Source organism: Myxocyprinus asiaticus, chromosome 12, assembly GCF_019703515.2.
Source record: "Myxocyprinus asiaticus isolate MX2 ecotype Aquarium Trade chromosome 12, UBuf_Myxa_2, whole genome shotgun sequence".
Classification (NCBI taxonomy): Eukaryota; Metazoa; Chordata; class Actinopteri; order Cypriniformes; family Catostomidae; genus Myxocyprinus; species Myxocyprinus asiaticus.
In genome coordinates this window covers 40,625,907-40,652,901 of record NC_059355.1, presented here as the reverse complement: position 1 = coordinate 40,652,901, position 26,995 = coordinate 40,625,907, and positions in this window count along the sequence as shown.

The window sequence follows — 26,995 nt, the reverse complement described above, 5'->3', positions numbered from 1 at the left end:
TTCACTCTGAGGAATTCCCCAAAAGCTTTGAAAATCAAGTAATACCGAAGGCACCACGAAAGCAGTACATATCTGCTGAACACTAGATGAGGCATGACCCAGTCTTAAATTATGCATGCAGCACACTCTTTTCCATCAAAGGCTTGGAATAGATACATGCAACAAACAAGAAAGGGCTTGGAATTGTCTTCCATATAACAGTTCCGCTGTGTGGGTTTTAATTGTTTTGGGGTTTTGAGAGGGGGAAGTACTAGACTTTAAATGTTTCTGGCACATATCCCAGATGTCACATTCTTTTTTTTTCAGCCTATTGATTTGTTTGTCTCATCTTTATATGATTAAAATTCCATTTAGGTTCAGCTGTTTTTTGTCTATTACTATCAGTGAGCTACTGCACTCAGGAATAGTTCCTCAAAATGAAAATCTGTCATCATTTGCTCATCCTTATGCCGTTCCAAACCCATCTGCTGTTAATATTTTCAGTGGAACAAAAAAGTAGATCTTTTCTCAGCTCTTTCTGATACAATACATCATGATGACTAAGTCTCTCAAGTACAAAAATCAACAAACATGCACCATAAAAACACCATAAATGTTGTCCATCGGCTAAAGTGCTTACCTTTCCTTGTGGCGCGAACGGAAGCACGTTGCATCATCAGCGTGGGAGACCTGGGTTGAAACCAGAAGTAATCACATTAGCATAATCAGTGTTGTGCGAGATTCTGAGGTTGCATTTCCCCTCTAACATTAAAGTTTTACTTCACTGATGGGTAGGTTTAAGTTTAGGCTGGGAGGTACAGTTTATAAAATATGCATTCCTCTTCACTGTATGACAGCCTGCACAGCTGAAAATAACTTGCTTCACAACTCGCTTTTACGGCCCTTCCTGAACATTACACCTGGATAATGGAGCTCACACATGTCCATATGCTCAAAAACATTTACTGCTTTGGCCACTGGGGGCAGTGTTTCAAATTTTGGCAAGCACAGACAGATTTTAGCTAAAGAAAAGTCAGCCTACTGTTTCCGATTTCACTGTGAGATCATTCTGAGATGTGATTGAAGGCTAGATGTGAGCTTCAGTGGGCAAGAAAATTATATGTGTATAATTGCTTAAAGGAATATTCCAGGTTCAATACAAGTTAAGCTCAATGGACAGCGATTGTGGCATAACGTTGATTACCACAAAAATGTATTTCAACTTTCCCTCCTTTTCTTTAAAAAAAAAGCAGAAAAACAATGTCACAGTGAGCCCAGTTGGGGCCAATGTTTGGAGGGTTTATAGGCAGAACTGTTAAGCCTACAATTTTATAAAAGCACATTAATTCTTCTGTTAAAACTTGTGGATTATTTGAGCTTTAAATAGTTGTTCTTATGTTTCAGGGTTTTAGAGTTTATGGCATTACATTGTTATGGCAATGAAGTTGTAAAATTGGGTATTACTTTACACAGAAACGGTTAGTAAGTGATTTTATCAGTACTAAAATCATGTTAACATGCAAATTGTGGCTATAATTTTGAAACAGTATTTTATAGTTTACGGATTGGCCCCATTCTTTTCCATTGTAAGTGCCTCACTGTAACCCAGATTTGTGCTTTTTTATTATTTTGTTTTAGGAGGGACGAGTCCAAATAAATTTTTTGTGGTAATCAACATTATGCCACAAATGCTGTTAATTGAGCTTAACTTGTATTGAACCCTGATTATTCCTTTAGTTTTCCACATAATTTTTGCAAATGACAGCAGAATTTTCATGTTTGAGTGATCTGTTGAAATTGTTTATGTTTTATATCCTTTATGTCCTAAATAATAAAGTAATATTAATATTTTTGAAATTTCAGGCAAACATTTTAGGATGTAATTGACATTTTAAATAAACTTGTGAGAGCAAATGTTAGAGCTGTAGTCTAGCAGTTAGCACAGGTGCTATGACACATGCTGACACAAGTTTGAATCCGGCATACCACATCTCACTGCTCCTCTAAAGAGTGTACCAAAGACGTGGAAGATGCTGTGACTCTGGCTCTGTGAATAAGGTTTCACAACAATGTCAAGTTTGTGGGGAGCTAATGGTATATGGGATGTAAGAAGAAATAAAGGTTATTTTCCAAAACATTTTTAGGAATCTACTCTGACTAAAAGTACCATGATTACCATGGTAAATTTGGACAGGATAACATGGTAATGCTGGATGTCCATGCTTTCCTGGACATTAACATTATGTACGTACAATAGAATTTGAAATACCTTGGAGTACCTTATAAATAGGCATACCACTCTTTATAAATATGTTAATCATACACCACCATGATATATAAAAAAGTACCATAGTATTACAATCTGATGTCGTGATTGTACCATGATACCACTACTTTTTTGTAAGGCTAGACATGATCCAGATACAAAGGCTGCTCCAAACAGGAATTAGCAAAAGTATGCTCCGTTAAACTTTGTTTTGGCCTAATTCTAAGGCTTTGTTGAGACAGGAAGCAAAAAGTATTTTTACATATTTGACTCAGATCTGTTTAGTTGTTTGAAGTGTGAAACACACACACACACATACACACACACACACACACACACACACACGTTGGTGCAGCTATCATTATGAGGACTCTCCATAGACATAATGATTTTTATACTGTACAAACTATAGAGTCTATCCCCTAACCCTACCCCTAAACCTAACCCTCACAACAAATTTTCTGCATTTTTAAATTTTCAATAAAACATCGTTTAGTATGTTTTTTTTAAGCGATTTAAATTATGGGGACACTAGAAATGTCCTCATATACCCTTGTAATTACCAGTTTGTAACCTAAAAAAAGGTCCTCGTAAACCACTTAAACCTGCCCACAAACACATATTTAAACAAAACCTGAAATAAGTCTGAAATATATAATAAAAAATTATATATTTATATTTTATAAAAAATATATCTATAAAAAAAATCAGATTTTTGGAAATGTGTTTCAGTCTGATCATTCAGATTTCAGATTTTGGCATTCGGGAATCGGGACACTCCCTCTTTACACTGCAAAGGTGGCACAGAAGCTGCATCTGAAGTGGCATATTTACCAAGAAAAGTATTTAATGCTGCTCAGGGGTGACATAAATGCATTTACACAGCAATTATAATAAATAATGTTATGAAATTATTGTTTTAATTTTAAAATTATGAATATTTAAATATGAAATTAATAAAAAATATGAAATTATATATTTAAATATGAAACAATAAATTATTATTAAATATACACTGGCAACCAAAAGTTTGGAATAATGTACAGTTTATGTTGTTTCAGAAGGAAATTTGTACTTTAATTGGCCAAAGTGGCATTCAACAGTTCACAAAGTATAGTCAGGACATTACTGATGTAAAAAACAACACCATCACTATTTGAAAAAAGTCATTTTTGATCAAATCTAGACAGCCCCCATTTCCAGCAGCCATCACTCCAACACCTTATCCTTGAGTAATCATGCTAAATTGCTAATTTGGTACTAGAAAATCACTTGCCATTATATCAAACACAGCTCAAAGCTATTTGGTTCATTAGATTAAGCTTGACATTGTCTTTTGTTTGTTTTTGGGTTGCCACAGTATGCAATAGACTGGCATGTTTTAAGGTCAGTATTAGGTAAAAAATGGCAAAAAAAAAAACAAAAAAAAAAAAACAGGTTTCTCTAGAAACTAGAAGGAATGAAAGCTATACAATGCTTGAAATTGTCAAAAACTGAAGATTTCATACAAAGGTGTACACTACAGTCTTCAAAGACAAAGGACAACTGTCTCTAACAAGGACAGAAAGAGATGTGGAAGGCCCAGATGTACAACTAAACAAGAGGATAAGCACATCAGAGTCTCTAGTCTGAGAAATAGACGCCTCACATGTCCTCAGCTGACAGCTTCATTGAATTCTACCTGCTCAACACCAGTTTCACGTACAATAGTAAAGAGAAGACTCAGGGGTGCAGGCCTTATGGGAAGAATTGCAAAGAAAAAGCCACTTTTGAAACACATTTGAAGAAAAGGTTAGAGTGGGCAAAGAAACAGACATTGGACAACAGATAATTGGAAAAGAGTGTTATGGATCTTAAACCCATTGAGCATTTGTGGGATCAGCTATGTTGTAAGGTGCGTGAGAATTGCCCGACAAGACAGCCACATATATGTCAAGTGCTACAAGAAGCGAGGGGTGAAATATCACCTGAGTATCTGGACAAACTGACAGCTAGAATGCCAAGGATCTGCGAAGCTGTTATTGCTGCACGTGGAGGATTTTTTGATGAGAACTCTTTGAAGTAGTTTAAGATACTTAAATTGTATTAGGAATTGTTCATGTTATTAATGTCCTGACTATACATTGTGATCAGTTGAATGCCACTTTTGGTGAATAAAAGTACCAATTTCTTTCCATAAAAGCAAAATCTGTTTTTCAAAATCGACATTATTCCAAACTTTTGGCCGCCAGTGTATGTTCGGTCATGACAACAACAAAGTTTAAGGCAGCTCTGATACTGCATTTCATTTAGACCTGCCTTTGATACTAGGGGCCGAGGTGATTCAGATCAGAGCAGGCATAATTTAGTTTGGCTTTTTCGTGACATTGCGTCTTTACATAAAATTTTGAGCAGGCACTGAGCAGTCTTATTGTGGCTGTGTAAAGACGCCTTATAGACGTCTGAAACGCTATACATAAAGCGCAGTAGTGTCTACTACAGCTGTGTCTGAATCCACTCATTTACACATGTGGCATCCACAGTGTAATGAATGATAAATGAGTTGTTCTGGACACAGCATGTGCTTGAATGTGTAAATAGTACTGTAGTGCTACTGACTCTTCTGTTGTCTGATGTGCCTCATGAGTTCATCCTGGGTATAGTGTGAGCTCATGGTGAGATATTATTAATGCACATGAGCAGACTGCATAGGCAACATTTCCCAATTTCTTTCTTCTCATTCCACACTGACAGCTGCTCTTAGTTGTTGTGGAAGAAACTCTCTTGACACTGTGTTGACACTTAAGTCATTACATTATGGCAACATAGATGTATATTGGATTTTGACTACACTGTTTGAAATGGATACATTTTTATTTTTTCCAAAATGACAGTGCCAATAGTCAGTCCTAAAGCTCAGATTTTAAAACAATTCAGATTTCAATGCAGTGTGAACAAAGCCTGAGGCAGCATTCTGCATGTATCCTTCATGAATATGACAGTTGTTCACTAACATTATTGATTTAAAAAGTTCAAGCCAATCAAAAATGCACTTCTTCACCCTTGTTTAAACTCTGTTTTGTCACAGCTCAAATGTCTTGCAAAATCTCTGCTCAGTTTATTCAAGCAAGACAGAAAGGAAGTATAGGTTATTTTTGTCCTTATGGCATTTGTCACATTTACCAACAAGCAGTGTTTTTACCCAAGGTCAAGCAGAGCTTCTTTCTGAGAAGGCTGACCTATGAAGGTCTCAGAACATGCAAGCTAATCTGCTCAAGTCTCACTCACAACTTTAATTCTGATGCCCTTTTACCTTAAAGACCTTTTTAAATTTGATTGTCTTTGGCCAGAAATGCAGTAAAAGGAAATATGTCTGAATTAGGTTTTTTTTTTTTAAATTTATTTATTTTCTATTTTTTGCTATGGTATTTGCCCAAGTGACCTCTCTAACAAGCTTGATTTTCTTGGTCTCATATGTAGTTGATAGGTTGGTTTAGAGGAAGTCCCGGCCCACGGTGACTGTTCTCAAGTACTCTTTCCCACACTGTCGCCCTCTTTCCTCCCCTTCACAAAACATTTATCACTGTCACACAAAATTCCCAGAAACCCTTAGAGGCCTGGCCTGAAACCAATGCTGGGGAAGCTACTTTGAAACTGTAGCTTTCCAAGCTACTCATAATTTTAAGTAAAACTCCCTTTTGAAATACAGGTACCTACACTTCAAACAACTAACAAAAATTAGCTAATTCATTGGGGGCAATAACTTTTTAAATATAATACAACATAATATAATACTGAAGCCATATGACTGAATGATTATTATTATTATTTTAAGTTCGGAGTCCTCATTTACTTTCATTATATTGCCAATAAACCCAGTAACGACTTTTTAAAATTTTAGTTTCATAGAAGAAAGTCATACTGGTTTTAAGCAACATGAAGGTAAGTAAATAATGATGTCATTTTCATTTTTGGGTGAACTATTATTTTAATCCCAACCCTACCCCGAAACGTAACCTTCACAGAAGCTATTCTGCATTATTACATTTTCATTAACACATTATTTAGCATATTTATTAAGCAATTTCCGTGGTGGGCACATGACTCCTGCACTCACAAACACAGCCTAATGACATGCCAATTGAGTTCAACTCATTGCATTCATAGGAAATATCCAAAGATATTTAGCAACATATGCCAAGAAATGATAAGAAAAAGCCAATTTCCAGCCAAAAAAAATAAAATAAATCTTCTTATCTTCTCAATCACTCAGTTTCCCACAGACATCAGTGATTCTTAATAATGAACTAGATTATGGTGCAGCTGCAAGCCCTTAATGCGTATTGCATCAACAAAATCATTTTCTCTTATTCTACTCTATCACAACCTTACATAATGATGAGTCATTTATTTATTTATTTTTCCGAGATAAGTAATCAGAGAAGCTGGAATGTTTATTTGACAGCGCGCAAGTAATACTTCAAAACAACAGACTTTGTCAGCTTCGAGAATGGCACTTTGAATTAAAGTACAACTTCATCAAACATAAATTAGTGCTTGGACAAAAAAGCCATGAAATGCATGCAAAGCTTTTGTTACCAATTTCCCTCACCCCAGGGCACACATGCTGAAGTTGAGGTAGACAAATTAGTCGGCAAATGCATACTGAATTGATGCATGTACTGCGGATGGTGGAGTGAAAAAAAAACAATGAAACAAAACATGCTTTCATCAGGAATGCTTCATGAAATCTGTCAAACCCTATCAAGTCCTGATAATGATATCCACTTCAGTATATGGCGTCTGGCTTTTATGATACATCTTTATGTGCTAGATGTAAAATAAACGCAAAATAGCATATTTGCTTACAGATGTGTAATTGCATGTGTCATCACTACAAACAACAGCTGAAAAAGGTGACATAACGGAGAGATTTATGAGAGATAGCACGGCACACTGGTAAACATCGTTACTCACTGTCACTCCGCACTGAAAAGCATTGAATTTGTGACACTAAAATGTCTTCCATCCATTGAGGACTGTGATTTACTTAAAGATTTGCTAATTGTCTTCACTGTCTATGAAGTCCAGTTGAATCATCACCATGTTTTGTTAAAATCAATATCAGGATAAAAGACTGGGGCCTGTTTAATTCTTCTCTTACTCTTACCTGCTGATTTGATGGCCTTAGTTGCTGAAAGATTTCAATAGACTCTATGAACAAAGTACTGCTTACATACTGTAGCTCAGCTAAATTCTCTGTGGCTATGCGAACTTCCAGTAGAGCGTTCTCCGGTTGCAAACTGTGGAAGTGGCAAGCTTTTTTGTCATTTAAAAAAACTATTGATTGCAACTTTTTTTATTATATTATACAGTATATGCAGTATATTATTAACTATTATAAGCATACCATTTTGGTATATTATATATGAGTTCCAGAAGCTTTAAATACCTTCAGCGCGAAGGTGAATCGTCTCAATATTGCTGTGTCCCTTTGTATGACACTTCATCAAGGTTTAACTCTGTGCTGAGTTTTCACAATTTCCCTTTGGACAATGAAACATGAAAAAGGTGGATTCAAAATATTCTGTGTCAGGATTTTAACACCACTCCTAACACAAGAGTCTGCGGTCGTCACTACAAGAGTGATGATTTGATTGAGCCATCGACTCCCACAGAACGCCATTTACTGAAGGAAGGAGCTGTTCCCACTCTGTTCCAGTGGAACAACTATTACATTTCAGCTCCAAGGCACACCAGAGTATGGCAGAGGAGAGATGTTTCCACTCCAATCGATGAAGATCCTGTAGCAATGGACTTCCAGCATCAGAAGCATGATTATTGTTCAGCTCCCGGTCCCGAGGCAGTTGATCTCACGTTGGATCAGACTGAAGATCTACGTGATTAGGTGGAGCAGATGAGGAGACAGGTGGAAGAGTTGTCTGTCAGTCAAAGATTTTGTCTGGGCCGATTTGCTGCATCTGACGACGACATACGTTTCTACACTAGGTAAGATCTAAAACCTTTGCAATTTGCTATTTTTTCAAACACATTGTAGACTTTGTCGTCTGGTTACCTAAAACTGCTATTCTGGTCTTTAAATAATATGTCAATATAAGTCAATCTTTTATTTACATGTTAATACTTTATAGTGCTACACTTTAAAAGGAACCCACAATACGGTAAAAACACAAAATAATCTACAACTGTTACATTTATGGTGACATTTATAAGCACTCCTCACTGCTACAATATACCACTTATATGTAGTTAAATTTATTGTTGCTAGACTATATTGTTCTTTCTAAAGTTGCACTATCCTCATCAATACTCACTGTAATGTGCACTGTACTTAATTGTAGAGTATTGTATTGTATATTCATGTATACTGTTCTCCACACCGTGAAGTTTATAGTCTATTTGAACATTCTATGATTATATTTTGTATATTGTATGTGTGTACATATGTGTACAGTCTACTTGTCCTTGGAGCAAACCACCAAGACAAATTCCTTATAAGAACAACTTACTTAGAATTCTGATTCTAAGGGTGTGTTCACTCTTGTAGTTCGGTTCTCTTGGTCTGGACTAAAAAAGAAAATGATACATTTAGTCCTGGTTCGCTTAGCGTTCACACTGGCATTTTTAACACTGAACCTAAAGATACAAAACAAAAGGCATAAGGATAAGGTCTCATCCTGATTGGACAGCTTTTATGACGTATATTTTGTGACTGATCTTGCCAAACATCCAAAACAATGCTGGCTGCTGGGCTAAATGCGCTCATTGGATTTATGTATATATGGTGGTATTTTTACCAGCTGAGAACAAACAAAGAGCTAATATGTGTAAAGGAGTCAAAACAGCACCAGGAATTCCTCCGTTGCACACACAAACTAAGATATGCTGCAAGGAGATGGCGGTTCCAACACCTGTACCAAACTGTAATGGACAACATAGCTCCTATGATGAGAAGAACCAGGTATGCTTGAGCATTCTGTCCTTTAAAATCAAAGAATCAAGTACAGTACAGACATCACATCCTGTTATTGGTCCATTTAGACGTCTTTAGTCCATGCTGCGATCATATATCTGTCGAACTGCACCAGAGTTCGTTTGGAAGCTTGTTTGGTGCGCACCAAGGTTCGGATGGCAGCGTTCACACTTGTTCAAATGAACTGCACTAACAGAGCAATCGCACCAGAGTTTGTTTTAATTGAACCAAACCTGCCAAGTGTGAACACACCCTAAAGGTTGTCTCAAAACATGTCCCATATCTAATTTAGATTTGTGACTTACAACCACTTGATGGCCTTGTGGAAACTCCTCTGCATCCCACATCATGGTTCATGTGACCAGAGCAAGAGCAGCCCCAAGGACAAGTGAAGCTGGAATAACAGGCAATGCATTGGTAAATAATTTATTACATTATTACATTATACATACAATATACACTGCATTATGTGGGGGAATAGGGAAGGAAAGGAAATTAAATTTTATTCATTACTTTCTCTACAAAAACACACACATTATATAAACATAATATTTTAAACTGTTATTTTGACAGTGTCAGGCCCTGCAGCCCATCGATGAGTTTCTCCTCTTCATGGTCCATCTCTTGTCAGTTTAACACAGAGGGACCTGGGCCACAGATTCAACATTCATCAGTCCACAGTGAGCCAAATTATTTCAGCCTGAGCAAATTTTCTTAGATTGACTGAACAGAGCCTGTGTTGCCAAACACCACCCTCTTTACTGCTTCAAAGTAAAGTGTCCTCCTCTTAAAAGTCCCATTGCACCTTCAAGGGGTTAAATGGCAGGGCATCACATGGAGCAGTCACTTTTGTCTCATCCTTGTATGCAGGTTCTATCAGTGACAATGAGCTTCTGAAGCAGTCTGGGATTGTGTCTCTGTTGAAACCTGGAATGGCCATTAAAATCTACAGACCTGCTTACATGTCGAAGAGGGAACAAATGTCTGCTGATGAGGTCAGAGAGACTCTATCCATTGCTCGACTGAGGGTGCATGTTGAGCGTCTTATCCACAGGGTGAAGCAACACAAGCTGTTTGATATGATCATCCCTCTCTCCATCACCGGAAGCATCAACCAGCTGTATACAGTTGCTTACCTCCTTGTAAATGATCAGAATGGCCCCTTGGTTAAAGCATGGGCAAAGGATTTAAGATAAGACAACACTCTCTGTTGGGGATGGATAAATTCTGGATATATTTGTAATGACTGCAATGTATAAATGTAAACATGTAAATATAAACATCTTTGATACAGCTGTACACGACTGTAATGTAAACATGTAAATATAAACAACTTTGATACAGCTGTACACGACTGTAATGTAAACATGTAAATATAAACAACTTTGATACAGCTGTACACAACTGTCATGTACACATGTAAATATAAACTTCCATACAGTGCTTATGTAAACATACAAGTAAAGAACTTTGATACAATGTTAAACGAATTTTGTAATTTTCTTCACATTTCTAGGGATCTTTGCTGGTAGAATTAAAAAAAAGAAATGGTCAACACCCTCCCGGATGGTTTTAAACATTCTACTGTCTTTGTATGCACTGGATCATTATGTCATTTTGTGCATATACAACAAAATCACACCACTCCAGTCCTGAGATTAGCATCTGACCTTGAACTTGCCAGTAGTAGGCATGCTGTTGTTTCAGTTCGGGTGTGCCATTCTGTAACTTCAGGTAAGGGCAGTCAACGTAACTTTTTACATTTTGGCATTTAATCTCCAAAATGCCAAAATCTTGGCACTCTGTGGGGTCATAAACGATGCCATCAGGAAAGGTTCCAAACCACGATGTGTCTGGGTTAATTATGAATCCACATGGGTAGAAGTTTACTTCATGCAACAGACAGTATTCCTCAACCACTGCAGACTCCATTTCAAGGCCTCTTTTCATATCTGCTGTCTGGTGAGTTCCTTTTAAGATTCTTTCAACCAGGTGTTCAGCAGCGCTCTGTCCATGTACATGTTACTCGTGGCTTTCTGACGGAGTGCCAATCCAGTGATTCACTCTGTTCTTTGGTGGCATGCTCGATCTTGCAAGCTGTTTACAGCTTTACTGCCAGTGACCTCATATGCAGTAATCCATGTTTGCTATGGACAAACAATGGATGGGTCGAGGCTGTAACTATCAAGTGGTAGAGGTGGTGTTGGTGGGGCATTTTGATGTTTGTATGACAGCACACTCCCAGCCTGAACATGCCAAAGGCAGAATCCACCAGTGACTCCTCACTGAACATCCCCATTGTGGTAACTAAAGGGGCTGTAGCACTGGCAATGTCCTTGTATACCTCTGCCACTTGGTAGTGCATTTGTGTTTGTGTGTGTGTGTGGGGGGGGGGGGGGGTATGTTAGGTTTAAGTGGTTTATGAGGGTATGATGCTATATATGAGGTTTATGAGGACATTTCTAGTGTCCCCATAATTTAAATCACTTAAAAAAAACATACTAAACAATGTTTTATTGAAAATTTAAAAATGCAGAAAGTTTGTTGTGAGGGTAGGTTTAGGGGTAGGGTTAGGGGATAGAATCTATAGTTTGTACATTATAAAAATCATTATGTCTATGGAGAGTCCTCATAATGATAGCTGCACCAACATGTGTGTGTGTGTGTGTGTGTGTGTGTGTGTGTGTGTGTGTGTGTGTGTGTGTGTGTGTGTGTGTGTGTGTGAGAGTTTGTTTTTGGGTGATCGAAAGAGCAGCTCTCGTCAGAAGTAACATCACTTCAAAATCACCAAGATGTAAGTTTATGCACTTCTCAGCAACAGCGTGTCACCATTTTTTCATTTTTGTCACCACCAGACATCACTGGCAACAATGTCGCCTATAGGCACAAACCCACCTTCGCTGGACCAGACAGGACTGGCAAAAAGTGCTCTTCACTGACGAGTCGCGGTTTTGTCTCACCAGGGGTGATGGTCGGACTCGCGTTTATCGTCGAAGGAATATGTGTTACACCGAGGCCTGTACTCTGGAGTGGGATCGATTTGGAGGTGGAGGGTCCGTCATGGTCTGCGGCGGTGTGTCACATCATCATCAGACTGAGCTTGTTGTCATTGCAGGCAATCTCAATGCTGTGCATTACAGGGAAGACATCCTCCTCCCTCATGAGGTACCCTTCCTGCAGGCTCATCCTGACTTGACCCTCCAGCATGATAATGCCACCAGCCATACTGCTCATTCTGTGCATGATTTCCTGCAAGACAGGAATGTTAGTGTTCTGCCATGGCCAGCGAAGAGCCCGGATCTCAATCCCATTGAGCACATCTGGGACCTGTTGGATCGGACGGTGAGGGCTAGGGCCATTCCCCCCAGAAAAGTCTGGGAACTTGCTAGTGCCTTGGTGGAAGAGTGGGGTAACATCTCACAGCAAGAACTGGCAAGTCTGGTGCAGTCCATTAGGAGGAGATGCACTGCAGTACTTAATGCAGCTGGTGGCCACACCAGATACTGTCTGTTACTTTTGATTTTGACCCCCCGTAATGGACACATTAGGATAAACCAGTGTTTCCTGTTCATGGAGGCACATAAATAATACACGTTTTATCTTATCTGACACACTCATTTTAGGTCTTGGTCTAGTAATGAGCTGATGAGTTGAATTCAAAACATGTACTGTTGGTGTGCCTCAAAGATTAGGATTGGGAAACACTGGAATAAGCAATATTAATTTATCTTATTCCTGAAAGCCTTGGAAAATTTACTTAAACTTACCATTGATCTGGGTTTGTGCCAGCTCTGCTCAGTTTCAGTACAGCTTAGAACTGGAGAAACTGCACTGATGCCAAGCTGAGAGTAATGTGCTGTCTGGTACAGTGGTGCAACAATGTGGTTACACAGTGCCGTCCCAGCAACACAATGGGAGGGCTGGAGTCCTTTAACACAATCTGTGAAGATAATTAAATTTAACAATGATAAAAAATAATTAATTAATGACCCCAAGGATGGGATATATGCATTTTTGCCCTCTAAATAATTTTTTTTTTGTTTTTGTTTTTGTTTTGTTTTTTTAACTGTATGGCCTTGTTATGCCTGCATTAATACAAATGTAGGAATTCATCAAAACTTAATTATAAAATATAAACAATCAATTCATACTTTAGTTTATAACCATCTGTCTCCCTACTCTCAAACTATGTGGCTTCTCTGACTTCCTCAAAGATCTGAAACAAGCCGCACTCACGCTGATCTCTCCTGTCACCTGATCCTTATCAGAAGTAAAAAAAAAAATCCACAAAGTTGTTGACATTTTTAATATTAAAGAATCATACATATTGTATTATCATTATAACATTGGTAAAAGTATTAAAATACAATACCAATAAAGGCTGACTAGATAAAAAATTCAAAGTATAAAAGTATGAACTGTCACAAACCAAGACCTTGCTAGCTCCGTTTGTTGGCTTGAGAATATTTACCCTCAAAGTTGCTGATATAACTTGAAACATACAACTTGAACTAGTGGGAGTAGCAGATGCCAGCCTCACAGTGCGATTGACATTGTTCATGGTAATCCACAGAAGATCTTGCAAAGACAGAGTGAAAAATGGCATGTTGACAGCAATCATTGAAACGATAGGCAAAGACTGCTTCCGGTGCTGCACCGTGCATAGAGTCTATTGATAAGGAATCACTCCCATTAGTGTGGAGCTCATGAAATCACAGCTAATTAAAGGAGTGAAATAAGAAGACAAAACTGACTAATTAGTTGAGCTACTCGCTCAGTTCCACACAGTACCAGTGGTGTGATTTCCACCAAGTAAGATCTATAGACATACTTGCTGCCAAGAAGAAGAAATTAAAGCCGTTTTTCTGTGGTGTTGCCAGTTGTTTGTTTTTTTATTTTTTTATTTTTTTTATTTTATCAAATTCATTCTTTCAACATCTCTTCCTTACACACATTCACATTTTAACTTTAAGTCTATCATCAGTTAAACAGAATGCTGAAGTGTGTAACTTTTTCGTTAAAATTTTTAGACACATCTCAGCTTTATATCTGAGCATCCAGACATCCCAACATAGCAACAATAGAACAACCAATGATGTGAGTTTGTGGTGAGAGTATGTTTTTGTTCAATTAATGATGATTTTTGGCAGAGTATTTGGGAAAGCTGTTTGAAAACATTTATTTTGAGCAATTCCGTATAGTGACTACTTTCTTCTGTGGTACACAAAATGAGATGTTAGGAAGAATCAGACTGATCTCACTGTGAATTCGACAGCAGTAGTTTGAAAGTTCTGCTGCTGAAGTTTGCCAAAACTTCAAGCACTGCCCCCAGTGGCCGAAGTTGGGAGTGTTGTTGAACATATGGGCACATGTGAACTCCATTGTCCAGCTGGCGCCAGCAGTGAGTTAGTTGTAAATGATGTAATACAGTCAACAGGAATGTATATTTTATTAACCCTTTCAAAAATTGAGAGTTCTAGCAAACTTGACACAAACTTCCGCAAACTAGCCGCAAACTAGCCACAAACTTGACGCAAATTTGACACAAATGAGCTTTGCAGCAAACTCTTTATTTTCGCCAAATGTTTGCTGCAGGTTCACCACTACTAGTGAAGAGCTGCAAACTTCTGGCAAACATTTGCGGAGAATCGCAAGCACATTTGCATGTAAAAATAATAAGTCACTGGAGTAACATTTTTATTTTTTAGCAAAAATGCAACCTCCGAATCACATGTCGATTTCCTGTGTGATCATGTTGAAATTGTTATGGAACTGACATAGATACTGTATGTTGAATCAGAACAATTTCCTTAATTTGAACTTAATATTTATGGTTCAAAATGCTTCACAAAACAATGAATAAATAAATTGCTTGTATTGCAAGCAAAAGCAAAGAAGCATGTGCTCTCTCCCTGCCCCTGACGCAGATACACACTCACACAAACATACTTGCAGTGCAATCACGGTTTTGTGCAAGCCATATCTGGGTGCTGCTGTATGGACTATAATAGCAGCCATTTTTATAAATATTAGTGCTGGTGCATATTTTCAGCTTGGCTGGTTCCATTCATTCTTATTAGACAACAAACAGGAAGAGCAGTATTTGTTTTGGTGGATCAGAAAAACAATATTCTTTAAGAAATTAATGCTACACTGCAAGAAATAGAGATGAAAATAAGAAGTAATTTAATACATTTAGCATTTAATTTATGCTTAAAACAAGGGTAAAAACTGACCTATGGTGCAAGACTGTAAGGAAGAACTGACCAAAGAAATGGATCAGCAGTGGAACTGATACCTCTGAAGCAGGAGGGTGAAACAATTGAAGAGTTCAGTGAGATTTTTTGTGCCCTCGCAGATTGTGTAAACTGGGGAGAGCTCGTATTATAGGACCTATTTTGATTTGGGCTCAATGAGCCCATAATTCATGTATGCCAGGAGGCAGCTTTAACTGTACTTTGGAATGGTACATAGATTATGCCCTACTGCTAAGTTCCTCCCCCTACACAGTGGGGTACTGCTCCAGTCCCCATGTGGATCTCAAGGCTCCCTCAGAGAGTCCCATAACGGAGGTCCCAGTAGTCCCCAACTCAGTGGTCCAATTGACCACGCCTGCCACGGTCAACGAGCCAGCGCCCACACCTGCCACGGTCAACGAGCCAGTGCCTGAAGCCTCATCCGTCCCACAGCCAGAGCCAGCGCCAGAAGCCTCGTCCGTCCCAGCGCCAGAAGCCTCGTTCGTCCCAGTGCCAGAAGCCTCATCCGTCCCAGCGCCAGAAGCCTCGTCCACCCCAGCGCCAGCGCTCCCGGCCATGGAGGCCGTTCCCCAGTTGACGAGCCTGTCCAGTTCCCTGAGGCCAACGACGAGCCTGTACAGTTCCCTGTAGTCATCAAGTCTGTCCAGTCCACTGTGACTGTCAATGAGCCTGTCCACTTCCCTGAGGTTGTCAACGAGCCTATCCAGTTCTCTGATGTTGTCAACGATCCTGTCCTATTCCCTGTAGTCATCAAGTCTGTCTAGTCCCCTGTGACTGTCAACGAGCCTGTCCACTTCCCTGAGGTTGTCAACAAGCTTGTCCAGTTCCCTGAGGTTGTCAACGATAATATCCTATTCCCTGTAGTCATCGAGTCTGTCTAGTCCCCTGTGACTGTCGATGAGCCTGTCCAGTTTCCTGAGACCATTGATGAGCCCCAGCAGCCATCGACAAGTCTGTTGCTCAGTCCAGTGACCAGCACTTGTCAGACACAAGCTACCAGTCTGTTCAGTGCCCAGCAGCTGCCCACTTCCAGTATGACACCTGTCCAGCGGCCGCCACCCAGTCTGCTGACCCTTGTCCAGCGGCTCCTCTCTCTGAGTCTTCCATGGCTCTGCCCCTTGAATCCCCTAGTGCAGTGGTTCCCAACCCTGTTCCTGGAGGCCCCCCAACACTGCACATTTTGTATATCTCCCTTTTCTGACACACCAAATTCAGGTCTTGGAGTCTCCACTAACAAGCGGATGAGTTGATTCAGGTGTGTTTGATTAGGGAGCTATCCAAAATGTGTAGATTCGGGGGCCTCCAGGAAGAAAGTGCCTTGCTCTCTGAGTCCCCTAGTGCCTTGCTCTGAACACTTTGAGTCCCATGTTGACTTGATCCTCCCAGGAACTATTTTTGTTTTTGTGTTAAGGAGCTTCAGGAGCTGCTCCTTAGTTGGGGGGCTCTGTAAGGATTACCCTGGTGACTGCCAGGGGTCGCTATGTTTGTTTATTGTTCACTTTGTGTCTTTCGTTTGATTATAGGTTTTGTTGTTCTTTTCCTTGTCTTTGTTCATTGGTTCTTGTGTTCATTAGTCCCAGGTGTTCCATTTTGCTCATTAGTCTCTGTGTATTTAATCCCTGTGTTTTCCTCTGTTCATTGTTGGTTCTTGTTCCATTTATACAGTCTTTAATGTAGCTTTATGTTCAAGTTTAATGCTTTTGTAGTGGGTGGCATGCACGTAGTATGGGTAGCACGTGCGATGGCACCCAGGCTGCAAAGAGTTGGGCCAATCAGAAGATAACCAGGTACGTGAAGGAGGCAAAATGTACACATACACACTCAACAACTAACTTTAGTGAAATAACTGATTTGTATTGATTAACTTGAACAACAAACTTCACAGATAAAACAATAGACAGTACAACAAATAAATCTTAAAATACAATAAACACAATTAGAGATTTAAATTCAATATTAATCAAATTACACCTATTTAGTTTATTTGAAGCTAATAAAATGGTTTAACGATTTTAATTCCTAATCTATTATCAAACTTAACTCTTTGTAACTCTTACCCCAAATAAACTCAATAAAATGTAATTGAAACCAAACAAAGAAAATTACAGTTACCTATTAATTACCTATAAAATTCAAATAAACAATTATACAATTAAACAAAAAATCAATCAATTGAATTACCAAATGTACTAAATTCAGAGTACACAGCCCCATCACAGAGCTTGGAGGGCACTATAGTGTTGAATGCTGAGCTGTAGTGTACAAACAGTGTTCCTTTTTTCCAGGTTGAAGAGAGCAGTGTGTAGTGTAGATGCAATGGCATCATCAGTGGAGTGGTTGTTGTGGTAAGCAAACTGCAGTGGGTCCAGTGAGGCAGGCAGCACAGAGCAAATGTAATCTCTGATAAGCCTCTCAAAGCATTTGCTGATGATGGGGGTTAGAGCAACAGGACGCCAGTCATTAAAGCAAGTGAATTTGGATTGCTTTGGTACAGGCAAAATGGTGGACATTTTGAAGCATGTGGGGACTACAGACAAGGTGAGAGAAAGGTTGAAATTGTCCGTAAAAACACCAGCCAGTTGGTTTGCGCACACTCTGATGATGCGGCCTGGAATGCCATCTGGACCCGTGACTTTATGGATATTCACCTGTCGGAAGGATCGGGTTACATCCACTTCAGAGACAGAGAGTGAACTAAACTCTGTTTGGCTGCGAGAGCTCTCTCCACAAGGGTGGTGTTATTTCCCTCGAAACAAGCATAAAAAGTATTTCGCTCATCCGGGAGAGAGGCAGCGGTGTTCACGGCGGAGTTTTTATTCCCTTTGTAGTGCATGATGATATTAATTCCCTGCCACATGCTTCTAGAGTAGATGTAGTGTTGAACTGTCCTTTAATCTTGTCCCTGTACTGGCGTTTAGCTGCTCTGATAGTTTTGCGGAGGGCATAACTGGCTTGTTTATGCTCCTCCACGTTCCCGGAATTAAAAGCGGAGGTCCGCGCATTAAGTGGCACACGAACATAGCTTGTGGCGGGATGTACACAGCAGTGATAATGACCTCTGTAAATTCCCTCGGTAGCCATAATGTTCGACACAGAAGCATGAGAAATTCCAGATCAGGAGAGCAGAAAGACTTGATAGAATGTACGTTTCTCTGATCACACCAGGATTTGTTGACCATAAAATATACACCACCACCTCTGCTTTTACCTGAGAGGTCTTTCGCTCTGTCTGCTCGGTGCACGGAGAACCCCGCGGTTTCGATGGCTGAATCTGGAATCTCAGCAGACATCAAAGTTTCCTTAAGGCAGATAATGCAGCAGTCCCTCATCTCTCGTTGGAAAGAGACCCGCGCTCTCAGCTCGCAGAGCTTGTTGTCCAGAGACTGAACATTTGCCAGTAGAATACTGGGTAGTGGGGGTCAATTTGCGCAATGTCTTACTCTGATGAGAATGCCGGCTCTATTTCCTCTTTTCCTTCTGCGTTTCCGCGGCCGGGCAGCGCAGACAAAGGGCTCTGCTGCCGTGTTTGTAAACAGTGGGTCGGCATTGAGGAATTGGAAGTCCGGTTTTCGGTGTGCAATTGTAGAACCAATGTCCACAAGTGTTTGTCTATTGTATACAATAAGGCAGATAACATCCAAGACAAAAAACATAAGTGTAAACAAAACAAACAAAAAAACTGCAATGTTGTGTCAGAGCTCACAATGCAGCAGCCATACTCGGTGCCATCTTGAGTCCTCAACGGCACTTTTCTTTTGTTGCAGGTGTTTCCATTCCCTCCTTTTTCCTTTGAGAATGTCTTATCCTCAGTTAATCAGCTCTGTTTTTACCTCATAAAAAAAAAAAGTTGTTAACAGATGTCTGTTTATAAAAAAATCAGGGGAGTCGTGGGAAAGGAGAGAGAGAAATATACTATAGACAAAAGGCAAATTCACAAAAAGTTGTTGCGCCACTTTTGTGCTCAAAAGCTCTGTCTTTACCATCCCTAATCTAGTCTAACCAATTGCTAAATGTGCTGAAATAATGTTGTGACATGACATGTGACATATTACATTTAAGTCTGTCTCATTCTTTTCAGCACAAGCACCTTTCTTATTATAGATATGTCACAGTAGTCTACTTCATCCTCCATAACCCAGCACTCAGTATGGACCAGAAGATTGGGAATTGTGCTGTAAATATTGCATTAAACAGACTTTGAGGGCACATTTGCGTCTTTATCTGACATATTTCTATCAGAGAATGAGGCGCTAAAATAATGCAGACATCAGAGTGTGCAAATAAATGCCAGTGTCAATGGGCACAATTCATTCTTAGTGAATTTTCCCAAAAGAGTAGAACAAAATAAAAAATAAAACAAGAAATTAAGTCCTGAACTGTGGCTCAATGGACACGTTTGTCAGTTCATTCTATTTTTAGCTGCTGGTACAGAGCCAGAGGACATGAGCTGTGGCAGCCAAGGTGGCATGGACATAAAGAGAGAGGCAGGGAGGAAGACAGTCACAAGAACTGTTACTTTGCAGGGCTCTTATCAGAGAGTTGGAGATTACTCCTGGTACTTTTTACTGCAGTCCATCACCCCTGCAGCCCTAGAGGCTATACTCATTTACAGAGTCCAAACGTAAAGGACAGCAAGCTGTGAGGGTAAACACATAAACAGACCTACACTCTCCCTCCCTCGCTCCTTCTGTGAGATCCCGCATGGCGCTTCCTTTACCCAAAGCAACAAATGCCCTTCTGTGTGCAGAGAAACATTCATACTGCTAGAAGTCTGCTTGTCAAATGATTCCACTGTCACAGAATGTGCTATTTCTCACACATCTTGTGAAGGTTAGGATGTGCTTTAAGTTATAATAGAAATAAATGCAGTGGGGTTCAAAGGTCTGTGGGGGAAATTAAAATAATAAATTGCACCCAGTAAAAGCGCTGTTTATTCGCATGCCTTGTCTGCGATGTTTTAGAGCCCATTTAACAAAAGGAACTGTGCAGATCAGGCAATGGCGAAAACACACCCACAAAATCAATTGCTCACTGAAATTCAGGATCTCATGGGTTGGTTCTGAGGGCTACAATTAAGAATATGCCGCAGACTACCGTGATCTGACACACTCTGCTCTGACTGTACAGCATCACTCCACTACTGTGATCCAGACTAGAGCCCAACCAATATGGGATTTTTGAGACCGATACCGATTTTAGAGAGGGAAATTAACCGTTTACCGATATGATGGCCGATATATTTAATTTTTGAGCTGGAATGAAAACAGACCTTTTCTATGTGGATATTTCACAGATTTTGCACCAATATGACTATGCAAAGGTACTCAGTAGGCTGCTTTCTTAAATATTTTTATCAAAGAATATTTGACATTATTATTATACATTGTCAACAAATTCTAGAAATGAACACTGAGAAAATAAAGAATAAATAAAAATACAATAAATAGCTTAATAATCATCAGTACTGTCTGTTTAGTATCAGTCAATGGCTGAACATTAAAATAAAGAATAAATACAAATAAAATAGATAAATAAACATCAGTACTGTTTAGTATCAGTCAAATGCTGACCATTAAAATAAATAATAAATACAAATAAAATAAATAGCTAAATAAACATCAGTACTGCTTAGTATCAGTCAAATGCTGACCATTAAAATAAAGAATAAATAAAATAAAATAAATAGCTAAATAAATATCAGTATTACTGTTTAGTATCAGTCAAATGCTGACGATTAAAATAAAAAATAAATGAAAATAAAATAAATAGCTAAATAAACATCAGTACTGTTTAGTATGTCAAATGCTGACTATATTAATACTGCTGAGTCAAGATAATCAGCAGCAGTGGTGTTACACCGTATTCTGCTATACAAGTTCAGGGGAAACTTTCAATGGTGGAAAACCAGACTTTTAAATATTACATTTTGTAAATGCAATGACAGGAATTGTTCGGTTGAAGGTGGTACCAAACTGTGAATCCTGAACAAAACAGTTTGGTGAATACATGTTTACTCATTAACTTCCACTCAGCTGACAACAATGAAAGTAGCTACGTGATTAGCTAGTTAGCTTTAATCTCGTTGTCACGGAGAGTAAAAGACGTACGTTGTTTATTTTACTTTCCAGCATTGTGCAACACAGGCAGGCATCCTTCTGGCGATTCCCAGACAAACAAATAAAACCACACACAAACACATACACCGATGCACACAAGCATATGCACAAATCCCATGCTCTCGAGAATGAGGCAGATGTATGAATATTTATGCGATAACGATGCTCTGGCTCTGTATTTCAGCTGGATTTGCCAATCCCCTCTTGAGATGAGATTATATCAGTCTGAATGTGTGTGTATGTGAGCGTGTGGGTGTTTGCACGCACATGTGGATGTCATGGGGCAGGATATTGTTGATGTAGGTGGCCGGAGCCATGGACTCACATGTTATTTGTGTTATGGGTTCAAGCCTTGACAACACATGTCAAATCATATTGTTGTCTAATGAGACATCAGCAAGCTCTTGGAGATCAGTTCTCTCTCCTCATTCAGTCAGCCATCGCATCATGCTCCAACTCCCACCCCCATCATGACAGAATGTCGATCCTTTGGGAAGATCTTCAGGTCATTAAAGTATATGGTTGGATAGACATTATTCACAGAGCATCGCTGCATTCCAGCTTAACAAGATAACGTGGACTCTTGAAGGGTGAATTTCCCAGAAGGCAAGTTCTTGGTCACTGACTTGCAATAATTGATCCGAGCAAGTGATAATGTACAGTTTTAAGTCATATATTCTAAATGACAGGCAGCATTAGTCATTCTCATTGACTGTGGCATTGCAGTGCTTCAATATTAAGTCTCTTAAAACAGCTGTTATCTTTTGAATAATGTTCTTATCTTCTACGTAGATTAATAATGGAAAGCTAGAGCTGGCATCAATTGCAGAACGGCTTTTTGCTCAAATTTAAGGTGTCAATTTTGAAAAAGACATTCTCCAAAAAGATATTTAAACACTGATCCTCAGAGTGAACATAAATTATATAAAGCAGGCCCAACTTTCTGACTTGGCAAACTCAAATCAAAGAAAGATGGCCATTTATAAGACACTTTTATTACTTGATTTCCAAACCACAGAGTTCACTTAATGAAAATGCTGTCTTACTCTTCCTCACATCATTCCAAACTGGAATGACTTTCTTCCTGCATGCAATATAACACACAAGGAGATGTTTGACAACATGCTCATGTTGCTCTTTTCCATACAATGAAAGTAAAAAGGGGTCTGATGATGCATTGAGCTCTAATAATGGCAAAAAAGCACCATAAAAGTAGGATATGTGGCTCATGAGTTACGGTATATTACATTATATTGTTAAATTAAGTGTTCTGAAGTCATATGATAGCTTTGTAAGAGGAAAAGACAGAAATTTAAGTCATTATTTACTGAAAATATTCTACTGTGGCTCTCAAATTTTATATTCATACTTGTCACAAACCTAACACCACACACCCTCACATGCAATATTTGAATATAGTGAAACCCAAATTAGATTTGGGAAAATGGGTTAGGAATAACATGAAGGTGAGTAAATGTTGAACATTTTATATTTTGGTGAACTAATCCTTTAAAATCCCTAAAAACAGATTATTGCCCGATTCTAGGCAGAACTGATTTCCATTCTGAAACTAGATTTTCAGCTTAGGGTATTTAATAGCTCTTGGGGTGATTTGTAATGGACTTGACTACTTATTCAGCATTTAAAAATGCCTTTTAGACTGAATGAAAGTGCATGGGGTTGCTTACAAAATGCATTTTGTGTTTCAGCCACAAGCTACTCTCGAGAGATGTCTATTTCAAATTGAACACTTCTCAGTGAATTGCCCCTTAAAATGATCCAAAAGGGTATTTTCACAATACTGTCATATGAAGTATGATTGCACAACATCAAGGTCTCCCAAGTCATATAGGCAGCACTTTCTTTTATTATTTGGTGTTTCTCATCAACACCCACTCACACATGCAGCCATAACACACAGTGACATTCATTGTGCAACCTTTCTTTAGAAAAAGTACAGGCAGCATAACCTCCTTTGAAAACTCTTGCTCAAACTGCAGAAAGACTGCTTTGACCCAGACCCACTCAACATAAATAAAGTTGAACCAGAACATCCATTTATCAAGTAAACTGATGCTCTGCTTCTTAAACCTTGGGTTGCTGCAATTAGTATCTCTTATGTGACATCGTTTAACAGTGTCTAAAACCTTCGTAATCAAAATGTATGTAGCCTACACAAAAAAAACAAAAACAAAAAAAAAAAACGCTAAATGGTGATTGGTGTTTTTTGTGTGCTACTAGATGTCAAACGAATCTCTGAACATAGAGTAGAGAAAGGTAAGAGAAGTAAATAAAAGTAGTCTGATTTAAATATATTGAGGAGCAAATTCACTAAACAGTTGCGGCACTTTTGCATGCAGTATTTCAGTGTCACTGTCATTCTTTTATTTTGTAGCACAAACAAGCCTCATTTCTGTGTAAATTAGGCTTATTGATAAGGCTGCCAATATAATGCATTAATTCAGTGTGATTAATTATCTAAAAAGTAACACCTTCTTGCAATCATCATGTAATTTCTCATGTACCATGACTGTAAATTCCACAATAAGTCAGCTGGGGGCAGTCAATGCAGCAACAGGCTACAGGCAACAAATCAAGAGCTGTTTTTTCTATAGTCCAATCAATGCTTGACTATTCTGGCTCAATAATGTATGTCTTTGAATTATTTGAATTAGTATCATTGTTAAATTGTAAAAAAAAAAAAAAAAATTATCAATTGACAACTGAGTGCTATTTTGTGTGGCACAATTAGAGCTGCACTACATAACTTTGTGCTCTCTAGCGACATCTGTGTTTGAAATGTAAAATTGCAAGCAATTTGCGGAAGAATATTACGTCCGTCGAGTTTCTACACTACTGCTCTGGCGGATGAATCTCATGATTTGAGGTGTGTGATCATGACTGGGAGTCATAACATGCTGTTCCCTATCTGTCACTCACTCGACGTTGGTGTCGATGTAGTGACACTAGGGGTCACTCTTGGGAGCCCGAGACACCTCTGGTCTTCGATAAAAGGCCAATGAAAATTGGCGAGTGGTATTTGCATGCCACTCCCCCGAACATACGGGTATAAAAGGAGCTGGCATGCAACCACTCATTCAGGTTTTCTCTTCGGAGCCGAACGGTCATGCTCATTGAGCTGAATAGCACTGTTCATTCACCTCTGCTGGATCTGACGGCGCATTTGAGTGGCTTCTCCCTCCTCTGCACTGGTGCACTGCAGAGAATGCCCCTGGGCGCTTCGGCAGAAAAACTAGAGAGTATATTTTCTGAAAGAGCGTTTTTCCCCTCTAAAAGAGTATATTTCTCTAAAAGAGTGCACACACGGAACGTCTTTTTAAAGACGCGTCTTTCTAAAGATGCCTTTCCGTTCGTGTGTTATTCCTGGTTGCGGTCGTTTTCTCTCAACTTCGGATGGTCATGAACGCTGTCTTTCGTGTCTGGGCGCGACCCACACGGAGGCAGCGTTTATGAATGGTTCATGTTCTCACTGCTAGAACATGACCATGGCAACGTTGCGGTCGCGGCTTGCTTTCATAAGGCTTACTTTCGTAAGGAAGCAAGCCACCCCAGCGGCTCCCCGCCTTGGTCCTCCTACCTACGGGTATGAGGTCAGCGCGGCTAGCACTGGGGGCGATTTTGGGACCTCAATGGGATCACCTCTGCCGGGTATCCCCCCGCGGACCTCCCATTCCCCAGCACGCTCGTCTGCCCCAATCGGGCTTCCGGATGAGTTCACCGGCTCGTCGCACGGTGAGTCTGGCTTCTTGTTCGAGGCCCGCGAAGATGATGAGCTCTCGAGCGCAGCATCGGAGAGCGGGCTTGTCCAGTCGGACGCAGAAGCCTCAGCAGGGCTTCCCCCTTTGGGGACGGTCGCCCAGTCACAGGCCGATGCCGAAATGACGGACATGCTTTCCCGGGCGGCCGCAAGCGTCGGGCTAGAGTGGAACCCTCCACTCTCCCCTGAACCCTCACGGCTTGATGATTGGTTTCTGGGCTCGCTGCGCCGCTCAAACCAGCCGCGCCCCGCTTCAGTGCCATTCTTCCCAGAGGTGCATGAGGAGCTGACGAACTCGTGGGAGGCACCTTTTACTGCCCGACCCTGACTCTGCAGTTCCCCCGCTCTCACTACCCTCAATGGCGGGGCGGCCAGGGGCTATACAGCGATTACCCCAGTGGATAAGGCGCTCGCGGTGCACCTATGCCCGCAGAGCGCCGCCACCTGGCGTGGACGCCCTAAGCTCCCGTCCAAGCCCTGTAGGCTCACGTCATCCCTGACGGCCAAGGCCTACAGCGCTGCTGGACAAGCCGCCTCTGCCCTGCACGCCATGGCTCTCCTGCAGGTCCACCAAGCCAAGGCACTGAAAGAACTGCACAAGGGTAGTTCCGCCCCAGATTTGATGCAGGAACTGCGCTCGGCGACCGACCTCGCCCTCCGGGCGACGAAGGTCACGGCGCGGTCTCTCGGGCGGATGATGGCCACACTAGTGGTCCAGGAGCGCCACCTGTGGCTCAACCTGGTCGAGATGGGCGAGGCCGACAAGACACGGTTCCTTGCTGCCCCATTTCCCAGGCGGGCCTATTCGACGACACCGTTGAGGACTTTGCCCAGCAGTTCTCGACGGTAAAGCAGCAGACGGAAGCAATCCGGCACATCCTGCCCCGGTGCGGCTCAAGACCCCGCACCCCGTTTGCTCGTCGCCAAGGGCGTCCCCCTGTGGTGACTGCACCGGCTCCGTCGCAGCCCGCCCCTCCGGCCCGGCCCCGGCGTGGAGCCCACCGCAGGAAGCCGACGCCACCCGTCTCACAGCCGGCACCGAAGAAACCACGGAGGTCTTCGAAGCGCCCCTGAGACGGGCAACCCAGGGACGAGGGAACCCACTCACGTGGAGCTGGTAGAAAGACCACTCCATCCCCCGGTGGAGGGCCGGGTGGAAAATCTTTTGTTGCCTTTTTGTTTGATTTTGCTGCACGCCCAAGTGGCTGCGGTACCCAATAGTTCAGCAAAAGAGTGGCTTCCTTCCTCCCTGGGTCACATACCCGGTGTGTACGGTCGTCACCACGACTACTGTCCACGGGCTTTATCTTGCAGGATTGGCGCTCCAGCGGTGCCCTTTTCGCCCCTGAGCGCCCAGCTGTGGCACAAATCTGCCCCCGATGTGACAGCCTCCACGGGTCGCGAGGACAGGCCTCTTCCTCCCCCGTCCCAGGCTGTTCCGGGGGTGGTCACAAAGAGCCAGGTAAGTGCTTCGATGTCCCTAGACTCAGCACGGCCACAACGTGCTGTGGCACCTCACGCTCTGCCCCACTGCGAGGCCCCACCTGCCGGTACGTCCGACGACGTTGTCCCCTTGGTCCCCCTCGCACGGAATTTGGACGCATGGCTTGCGCTTCCCAATCCATC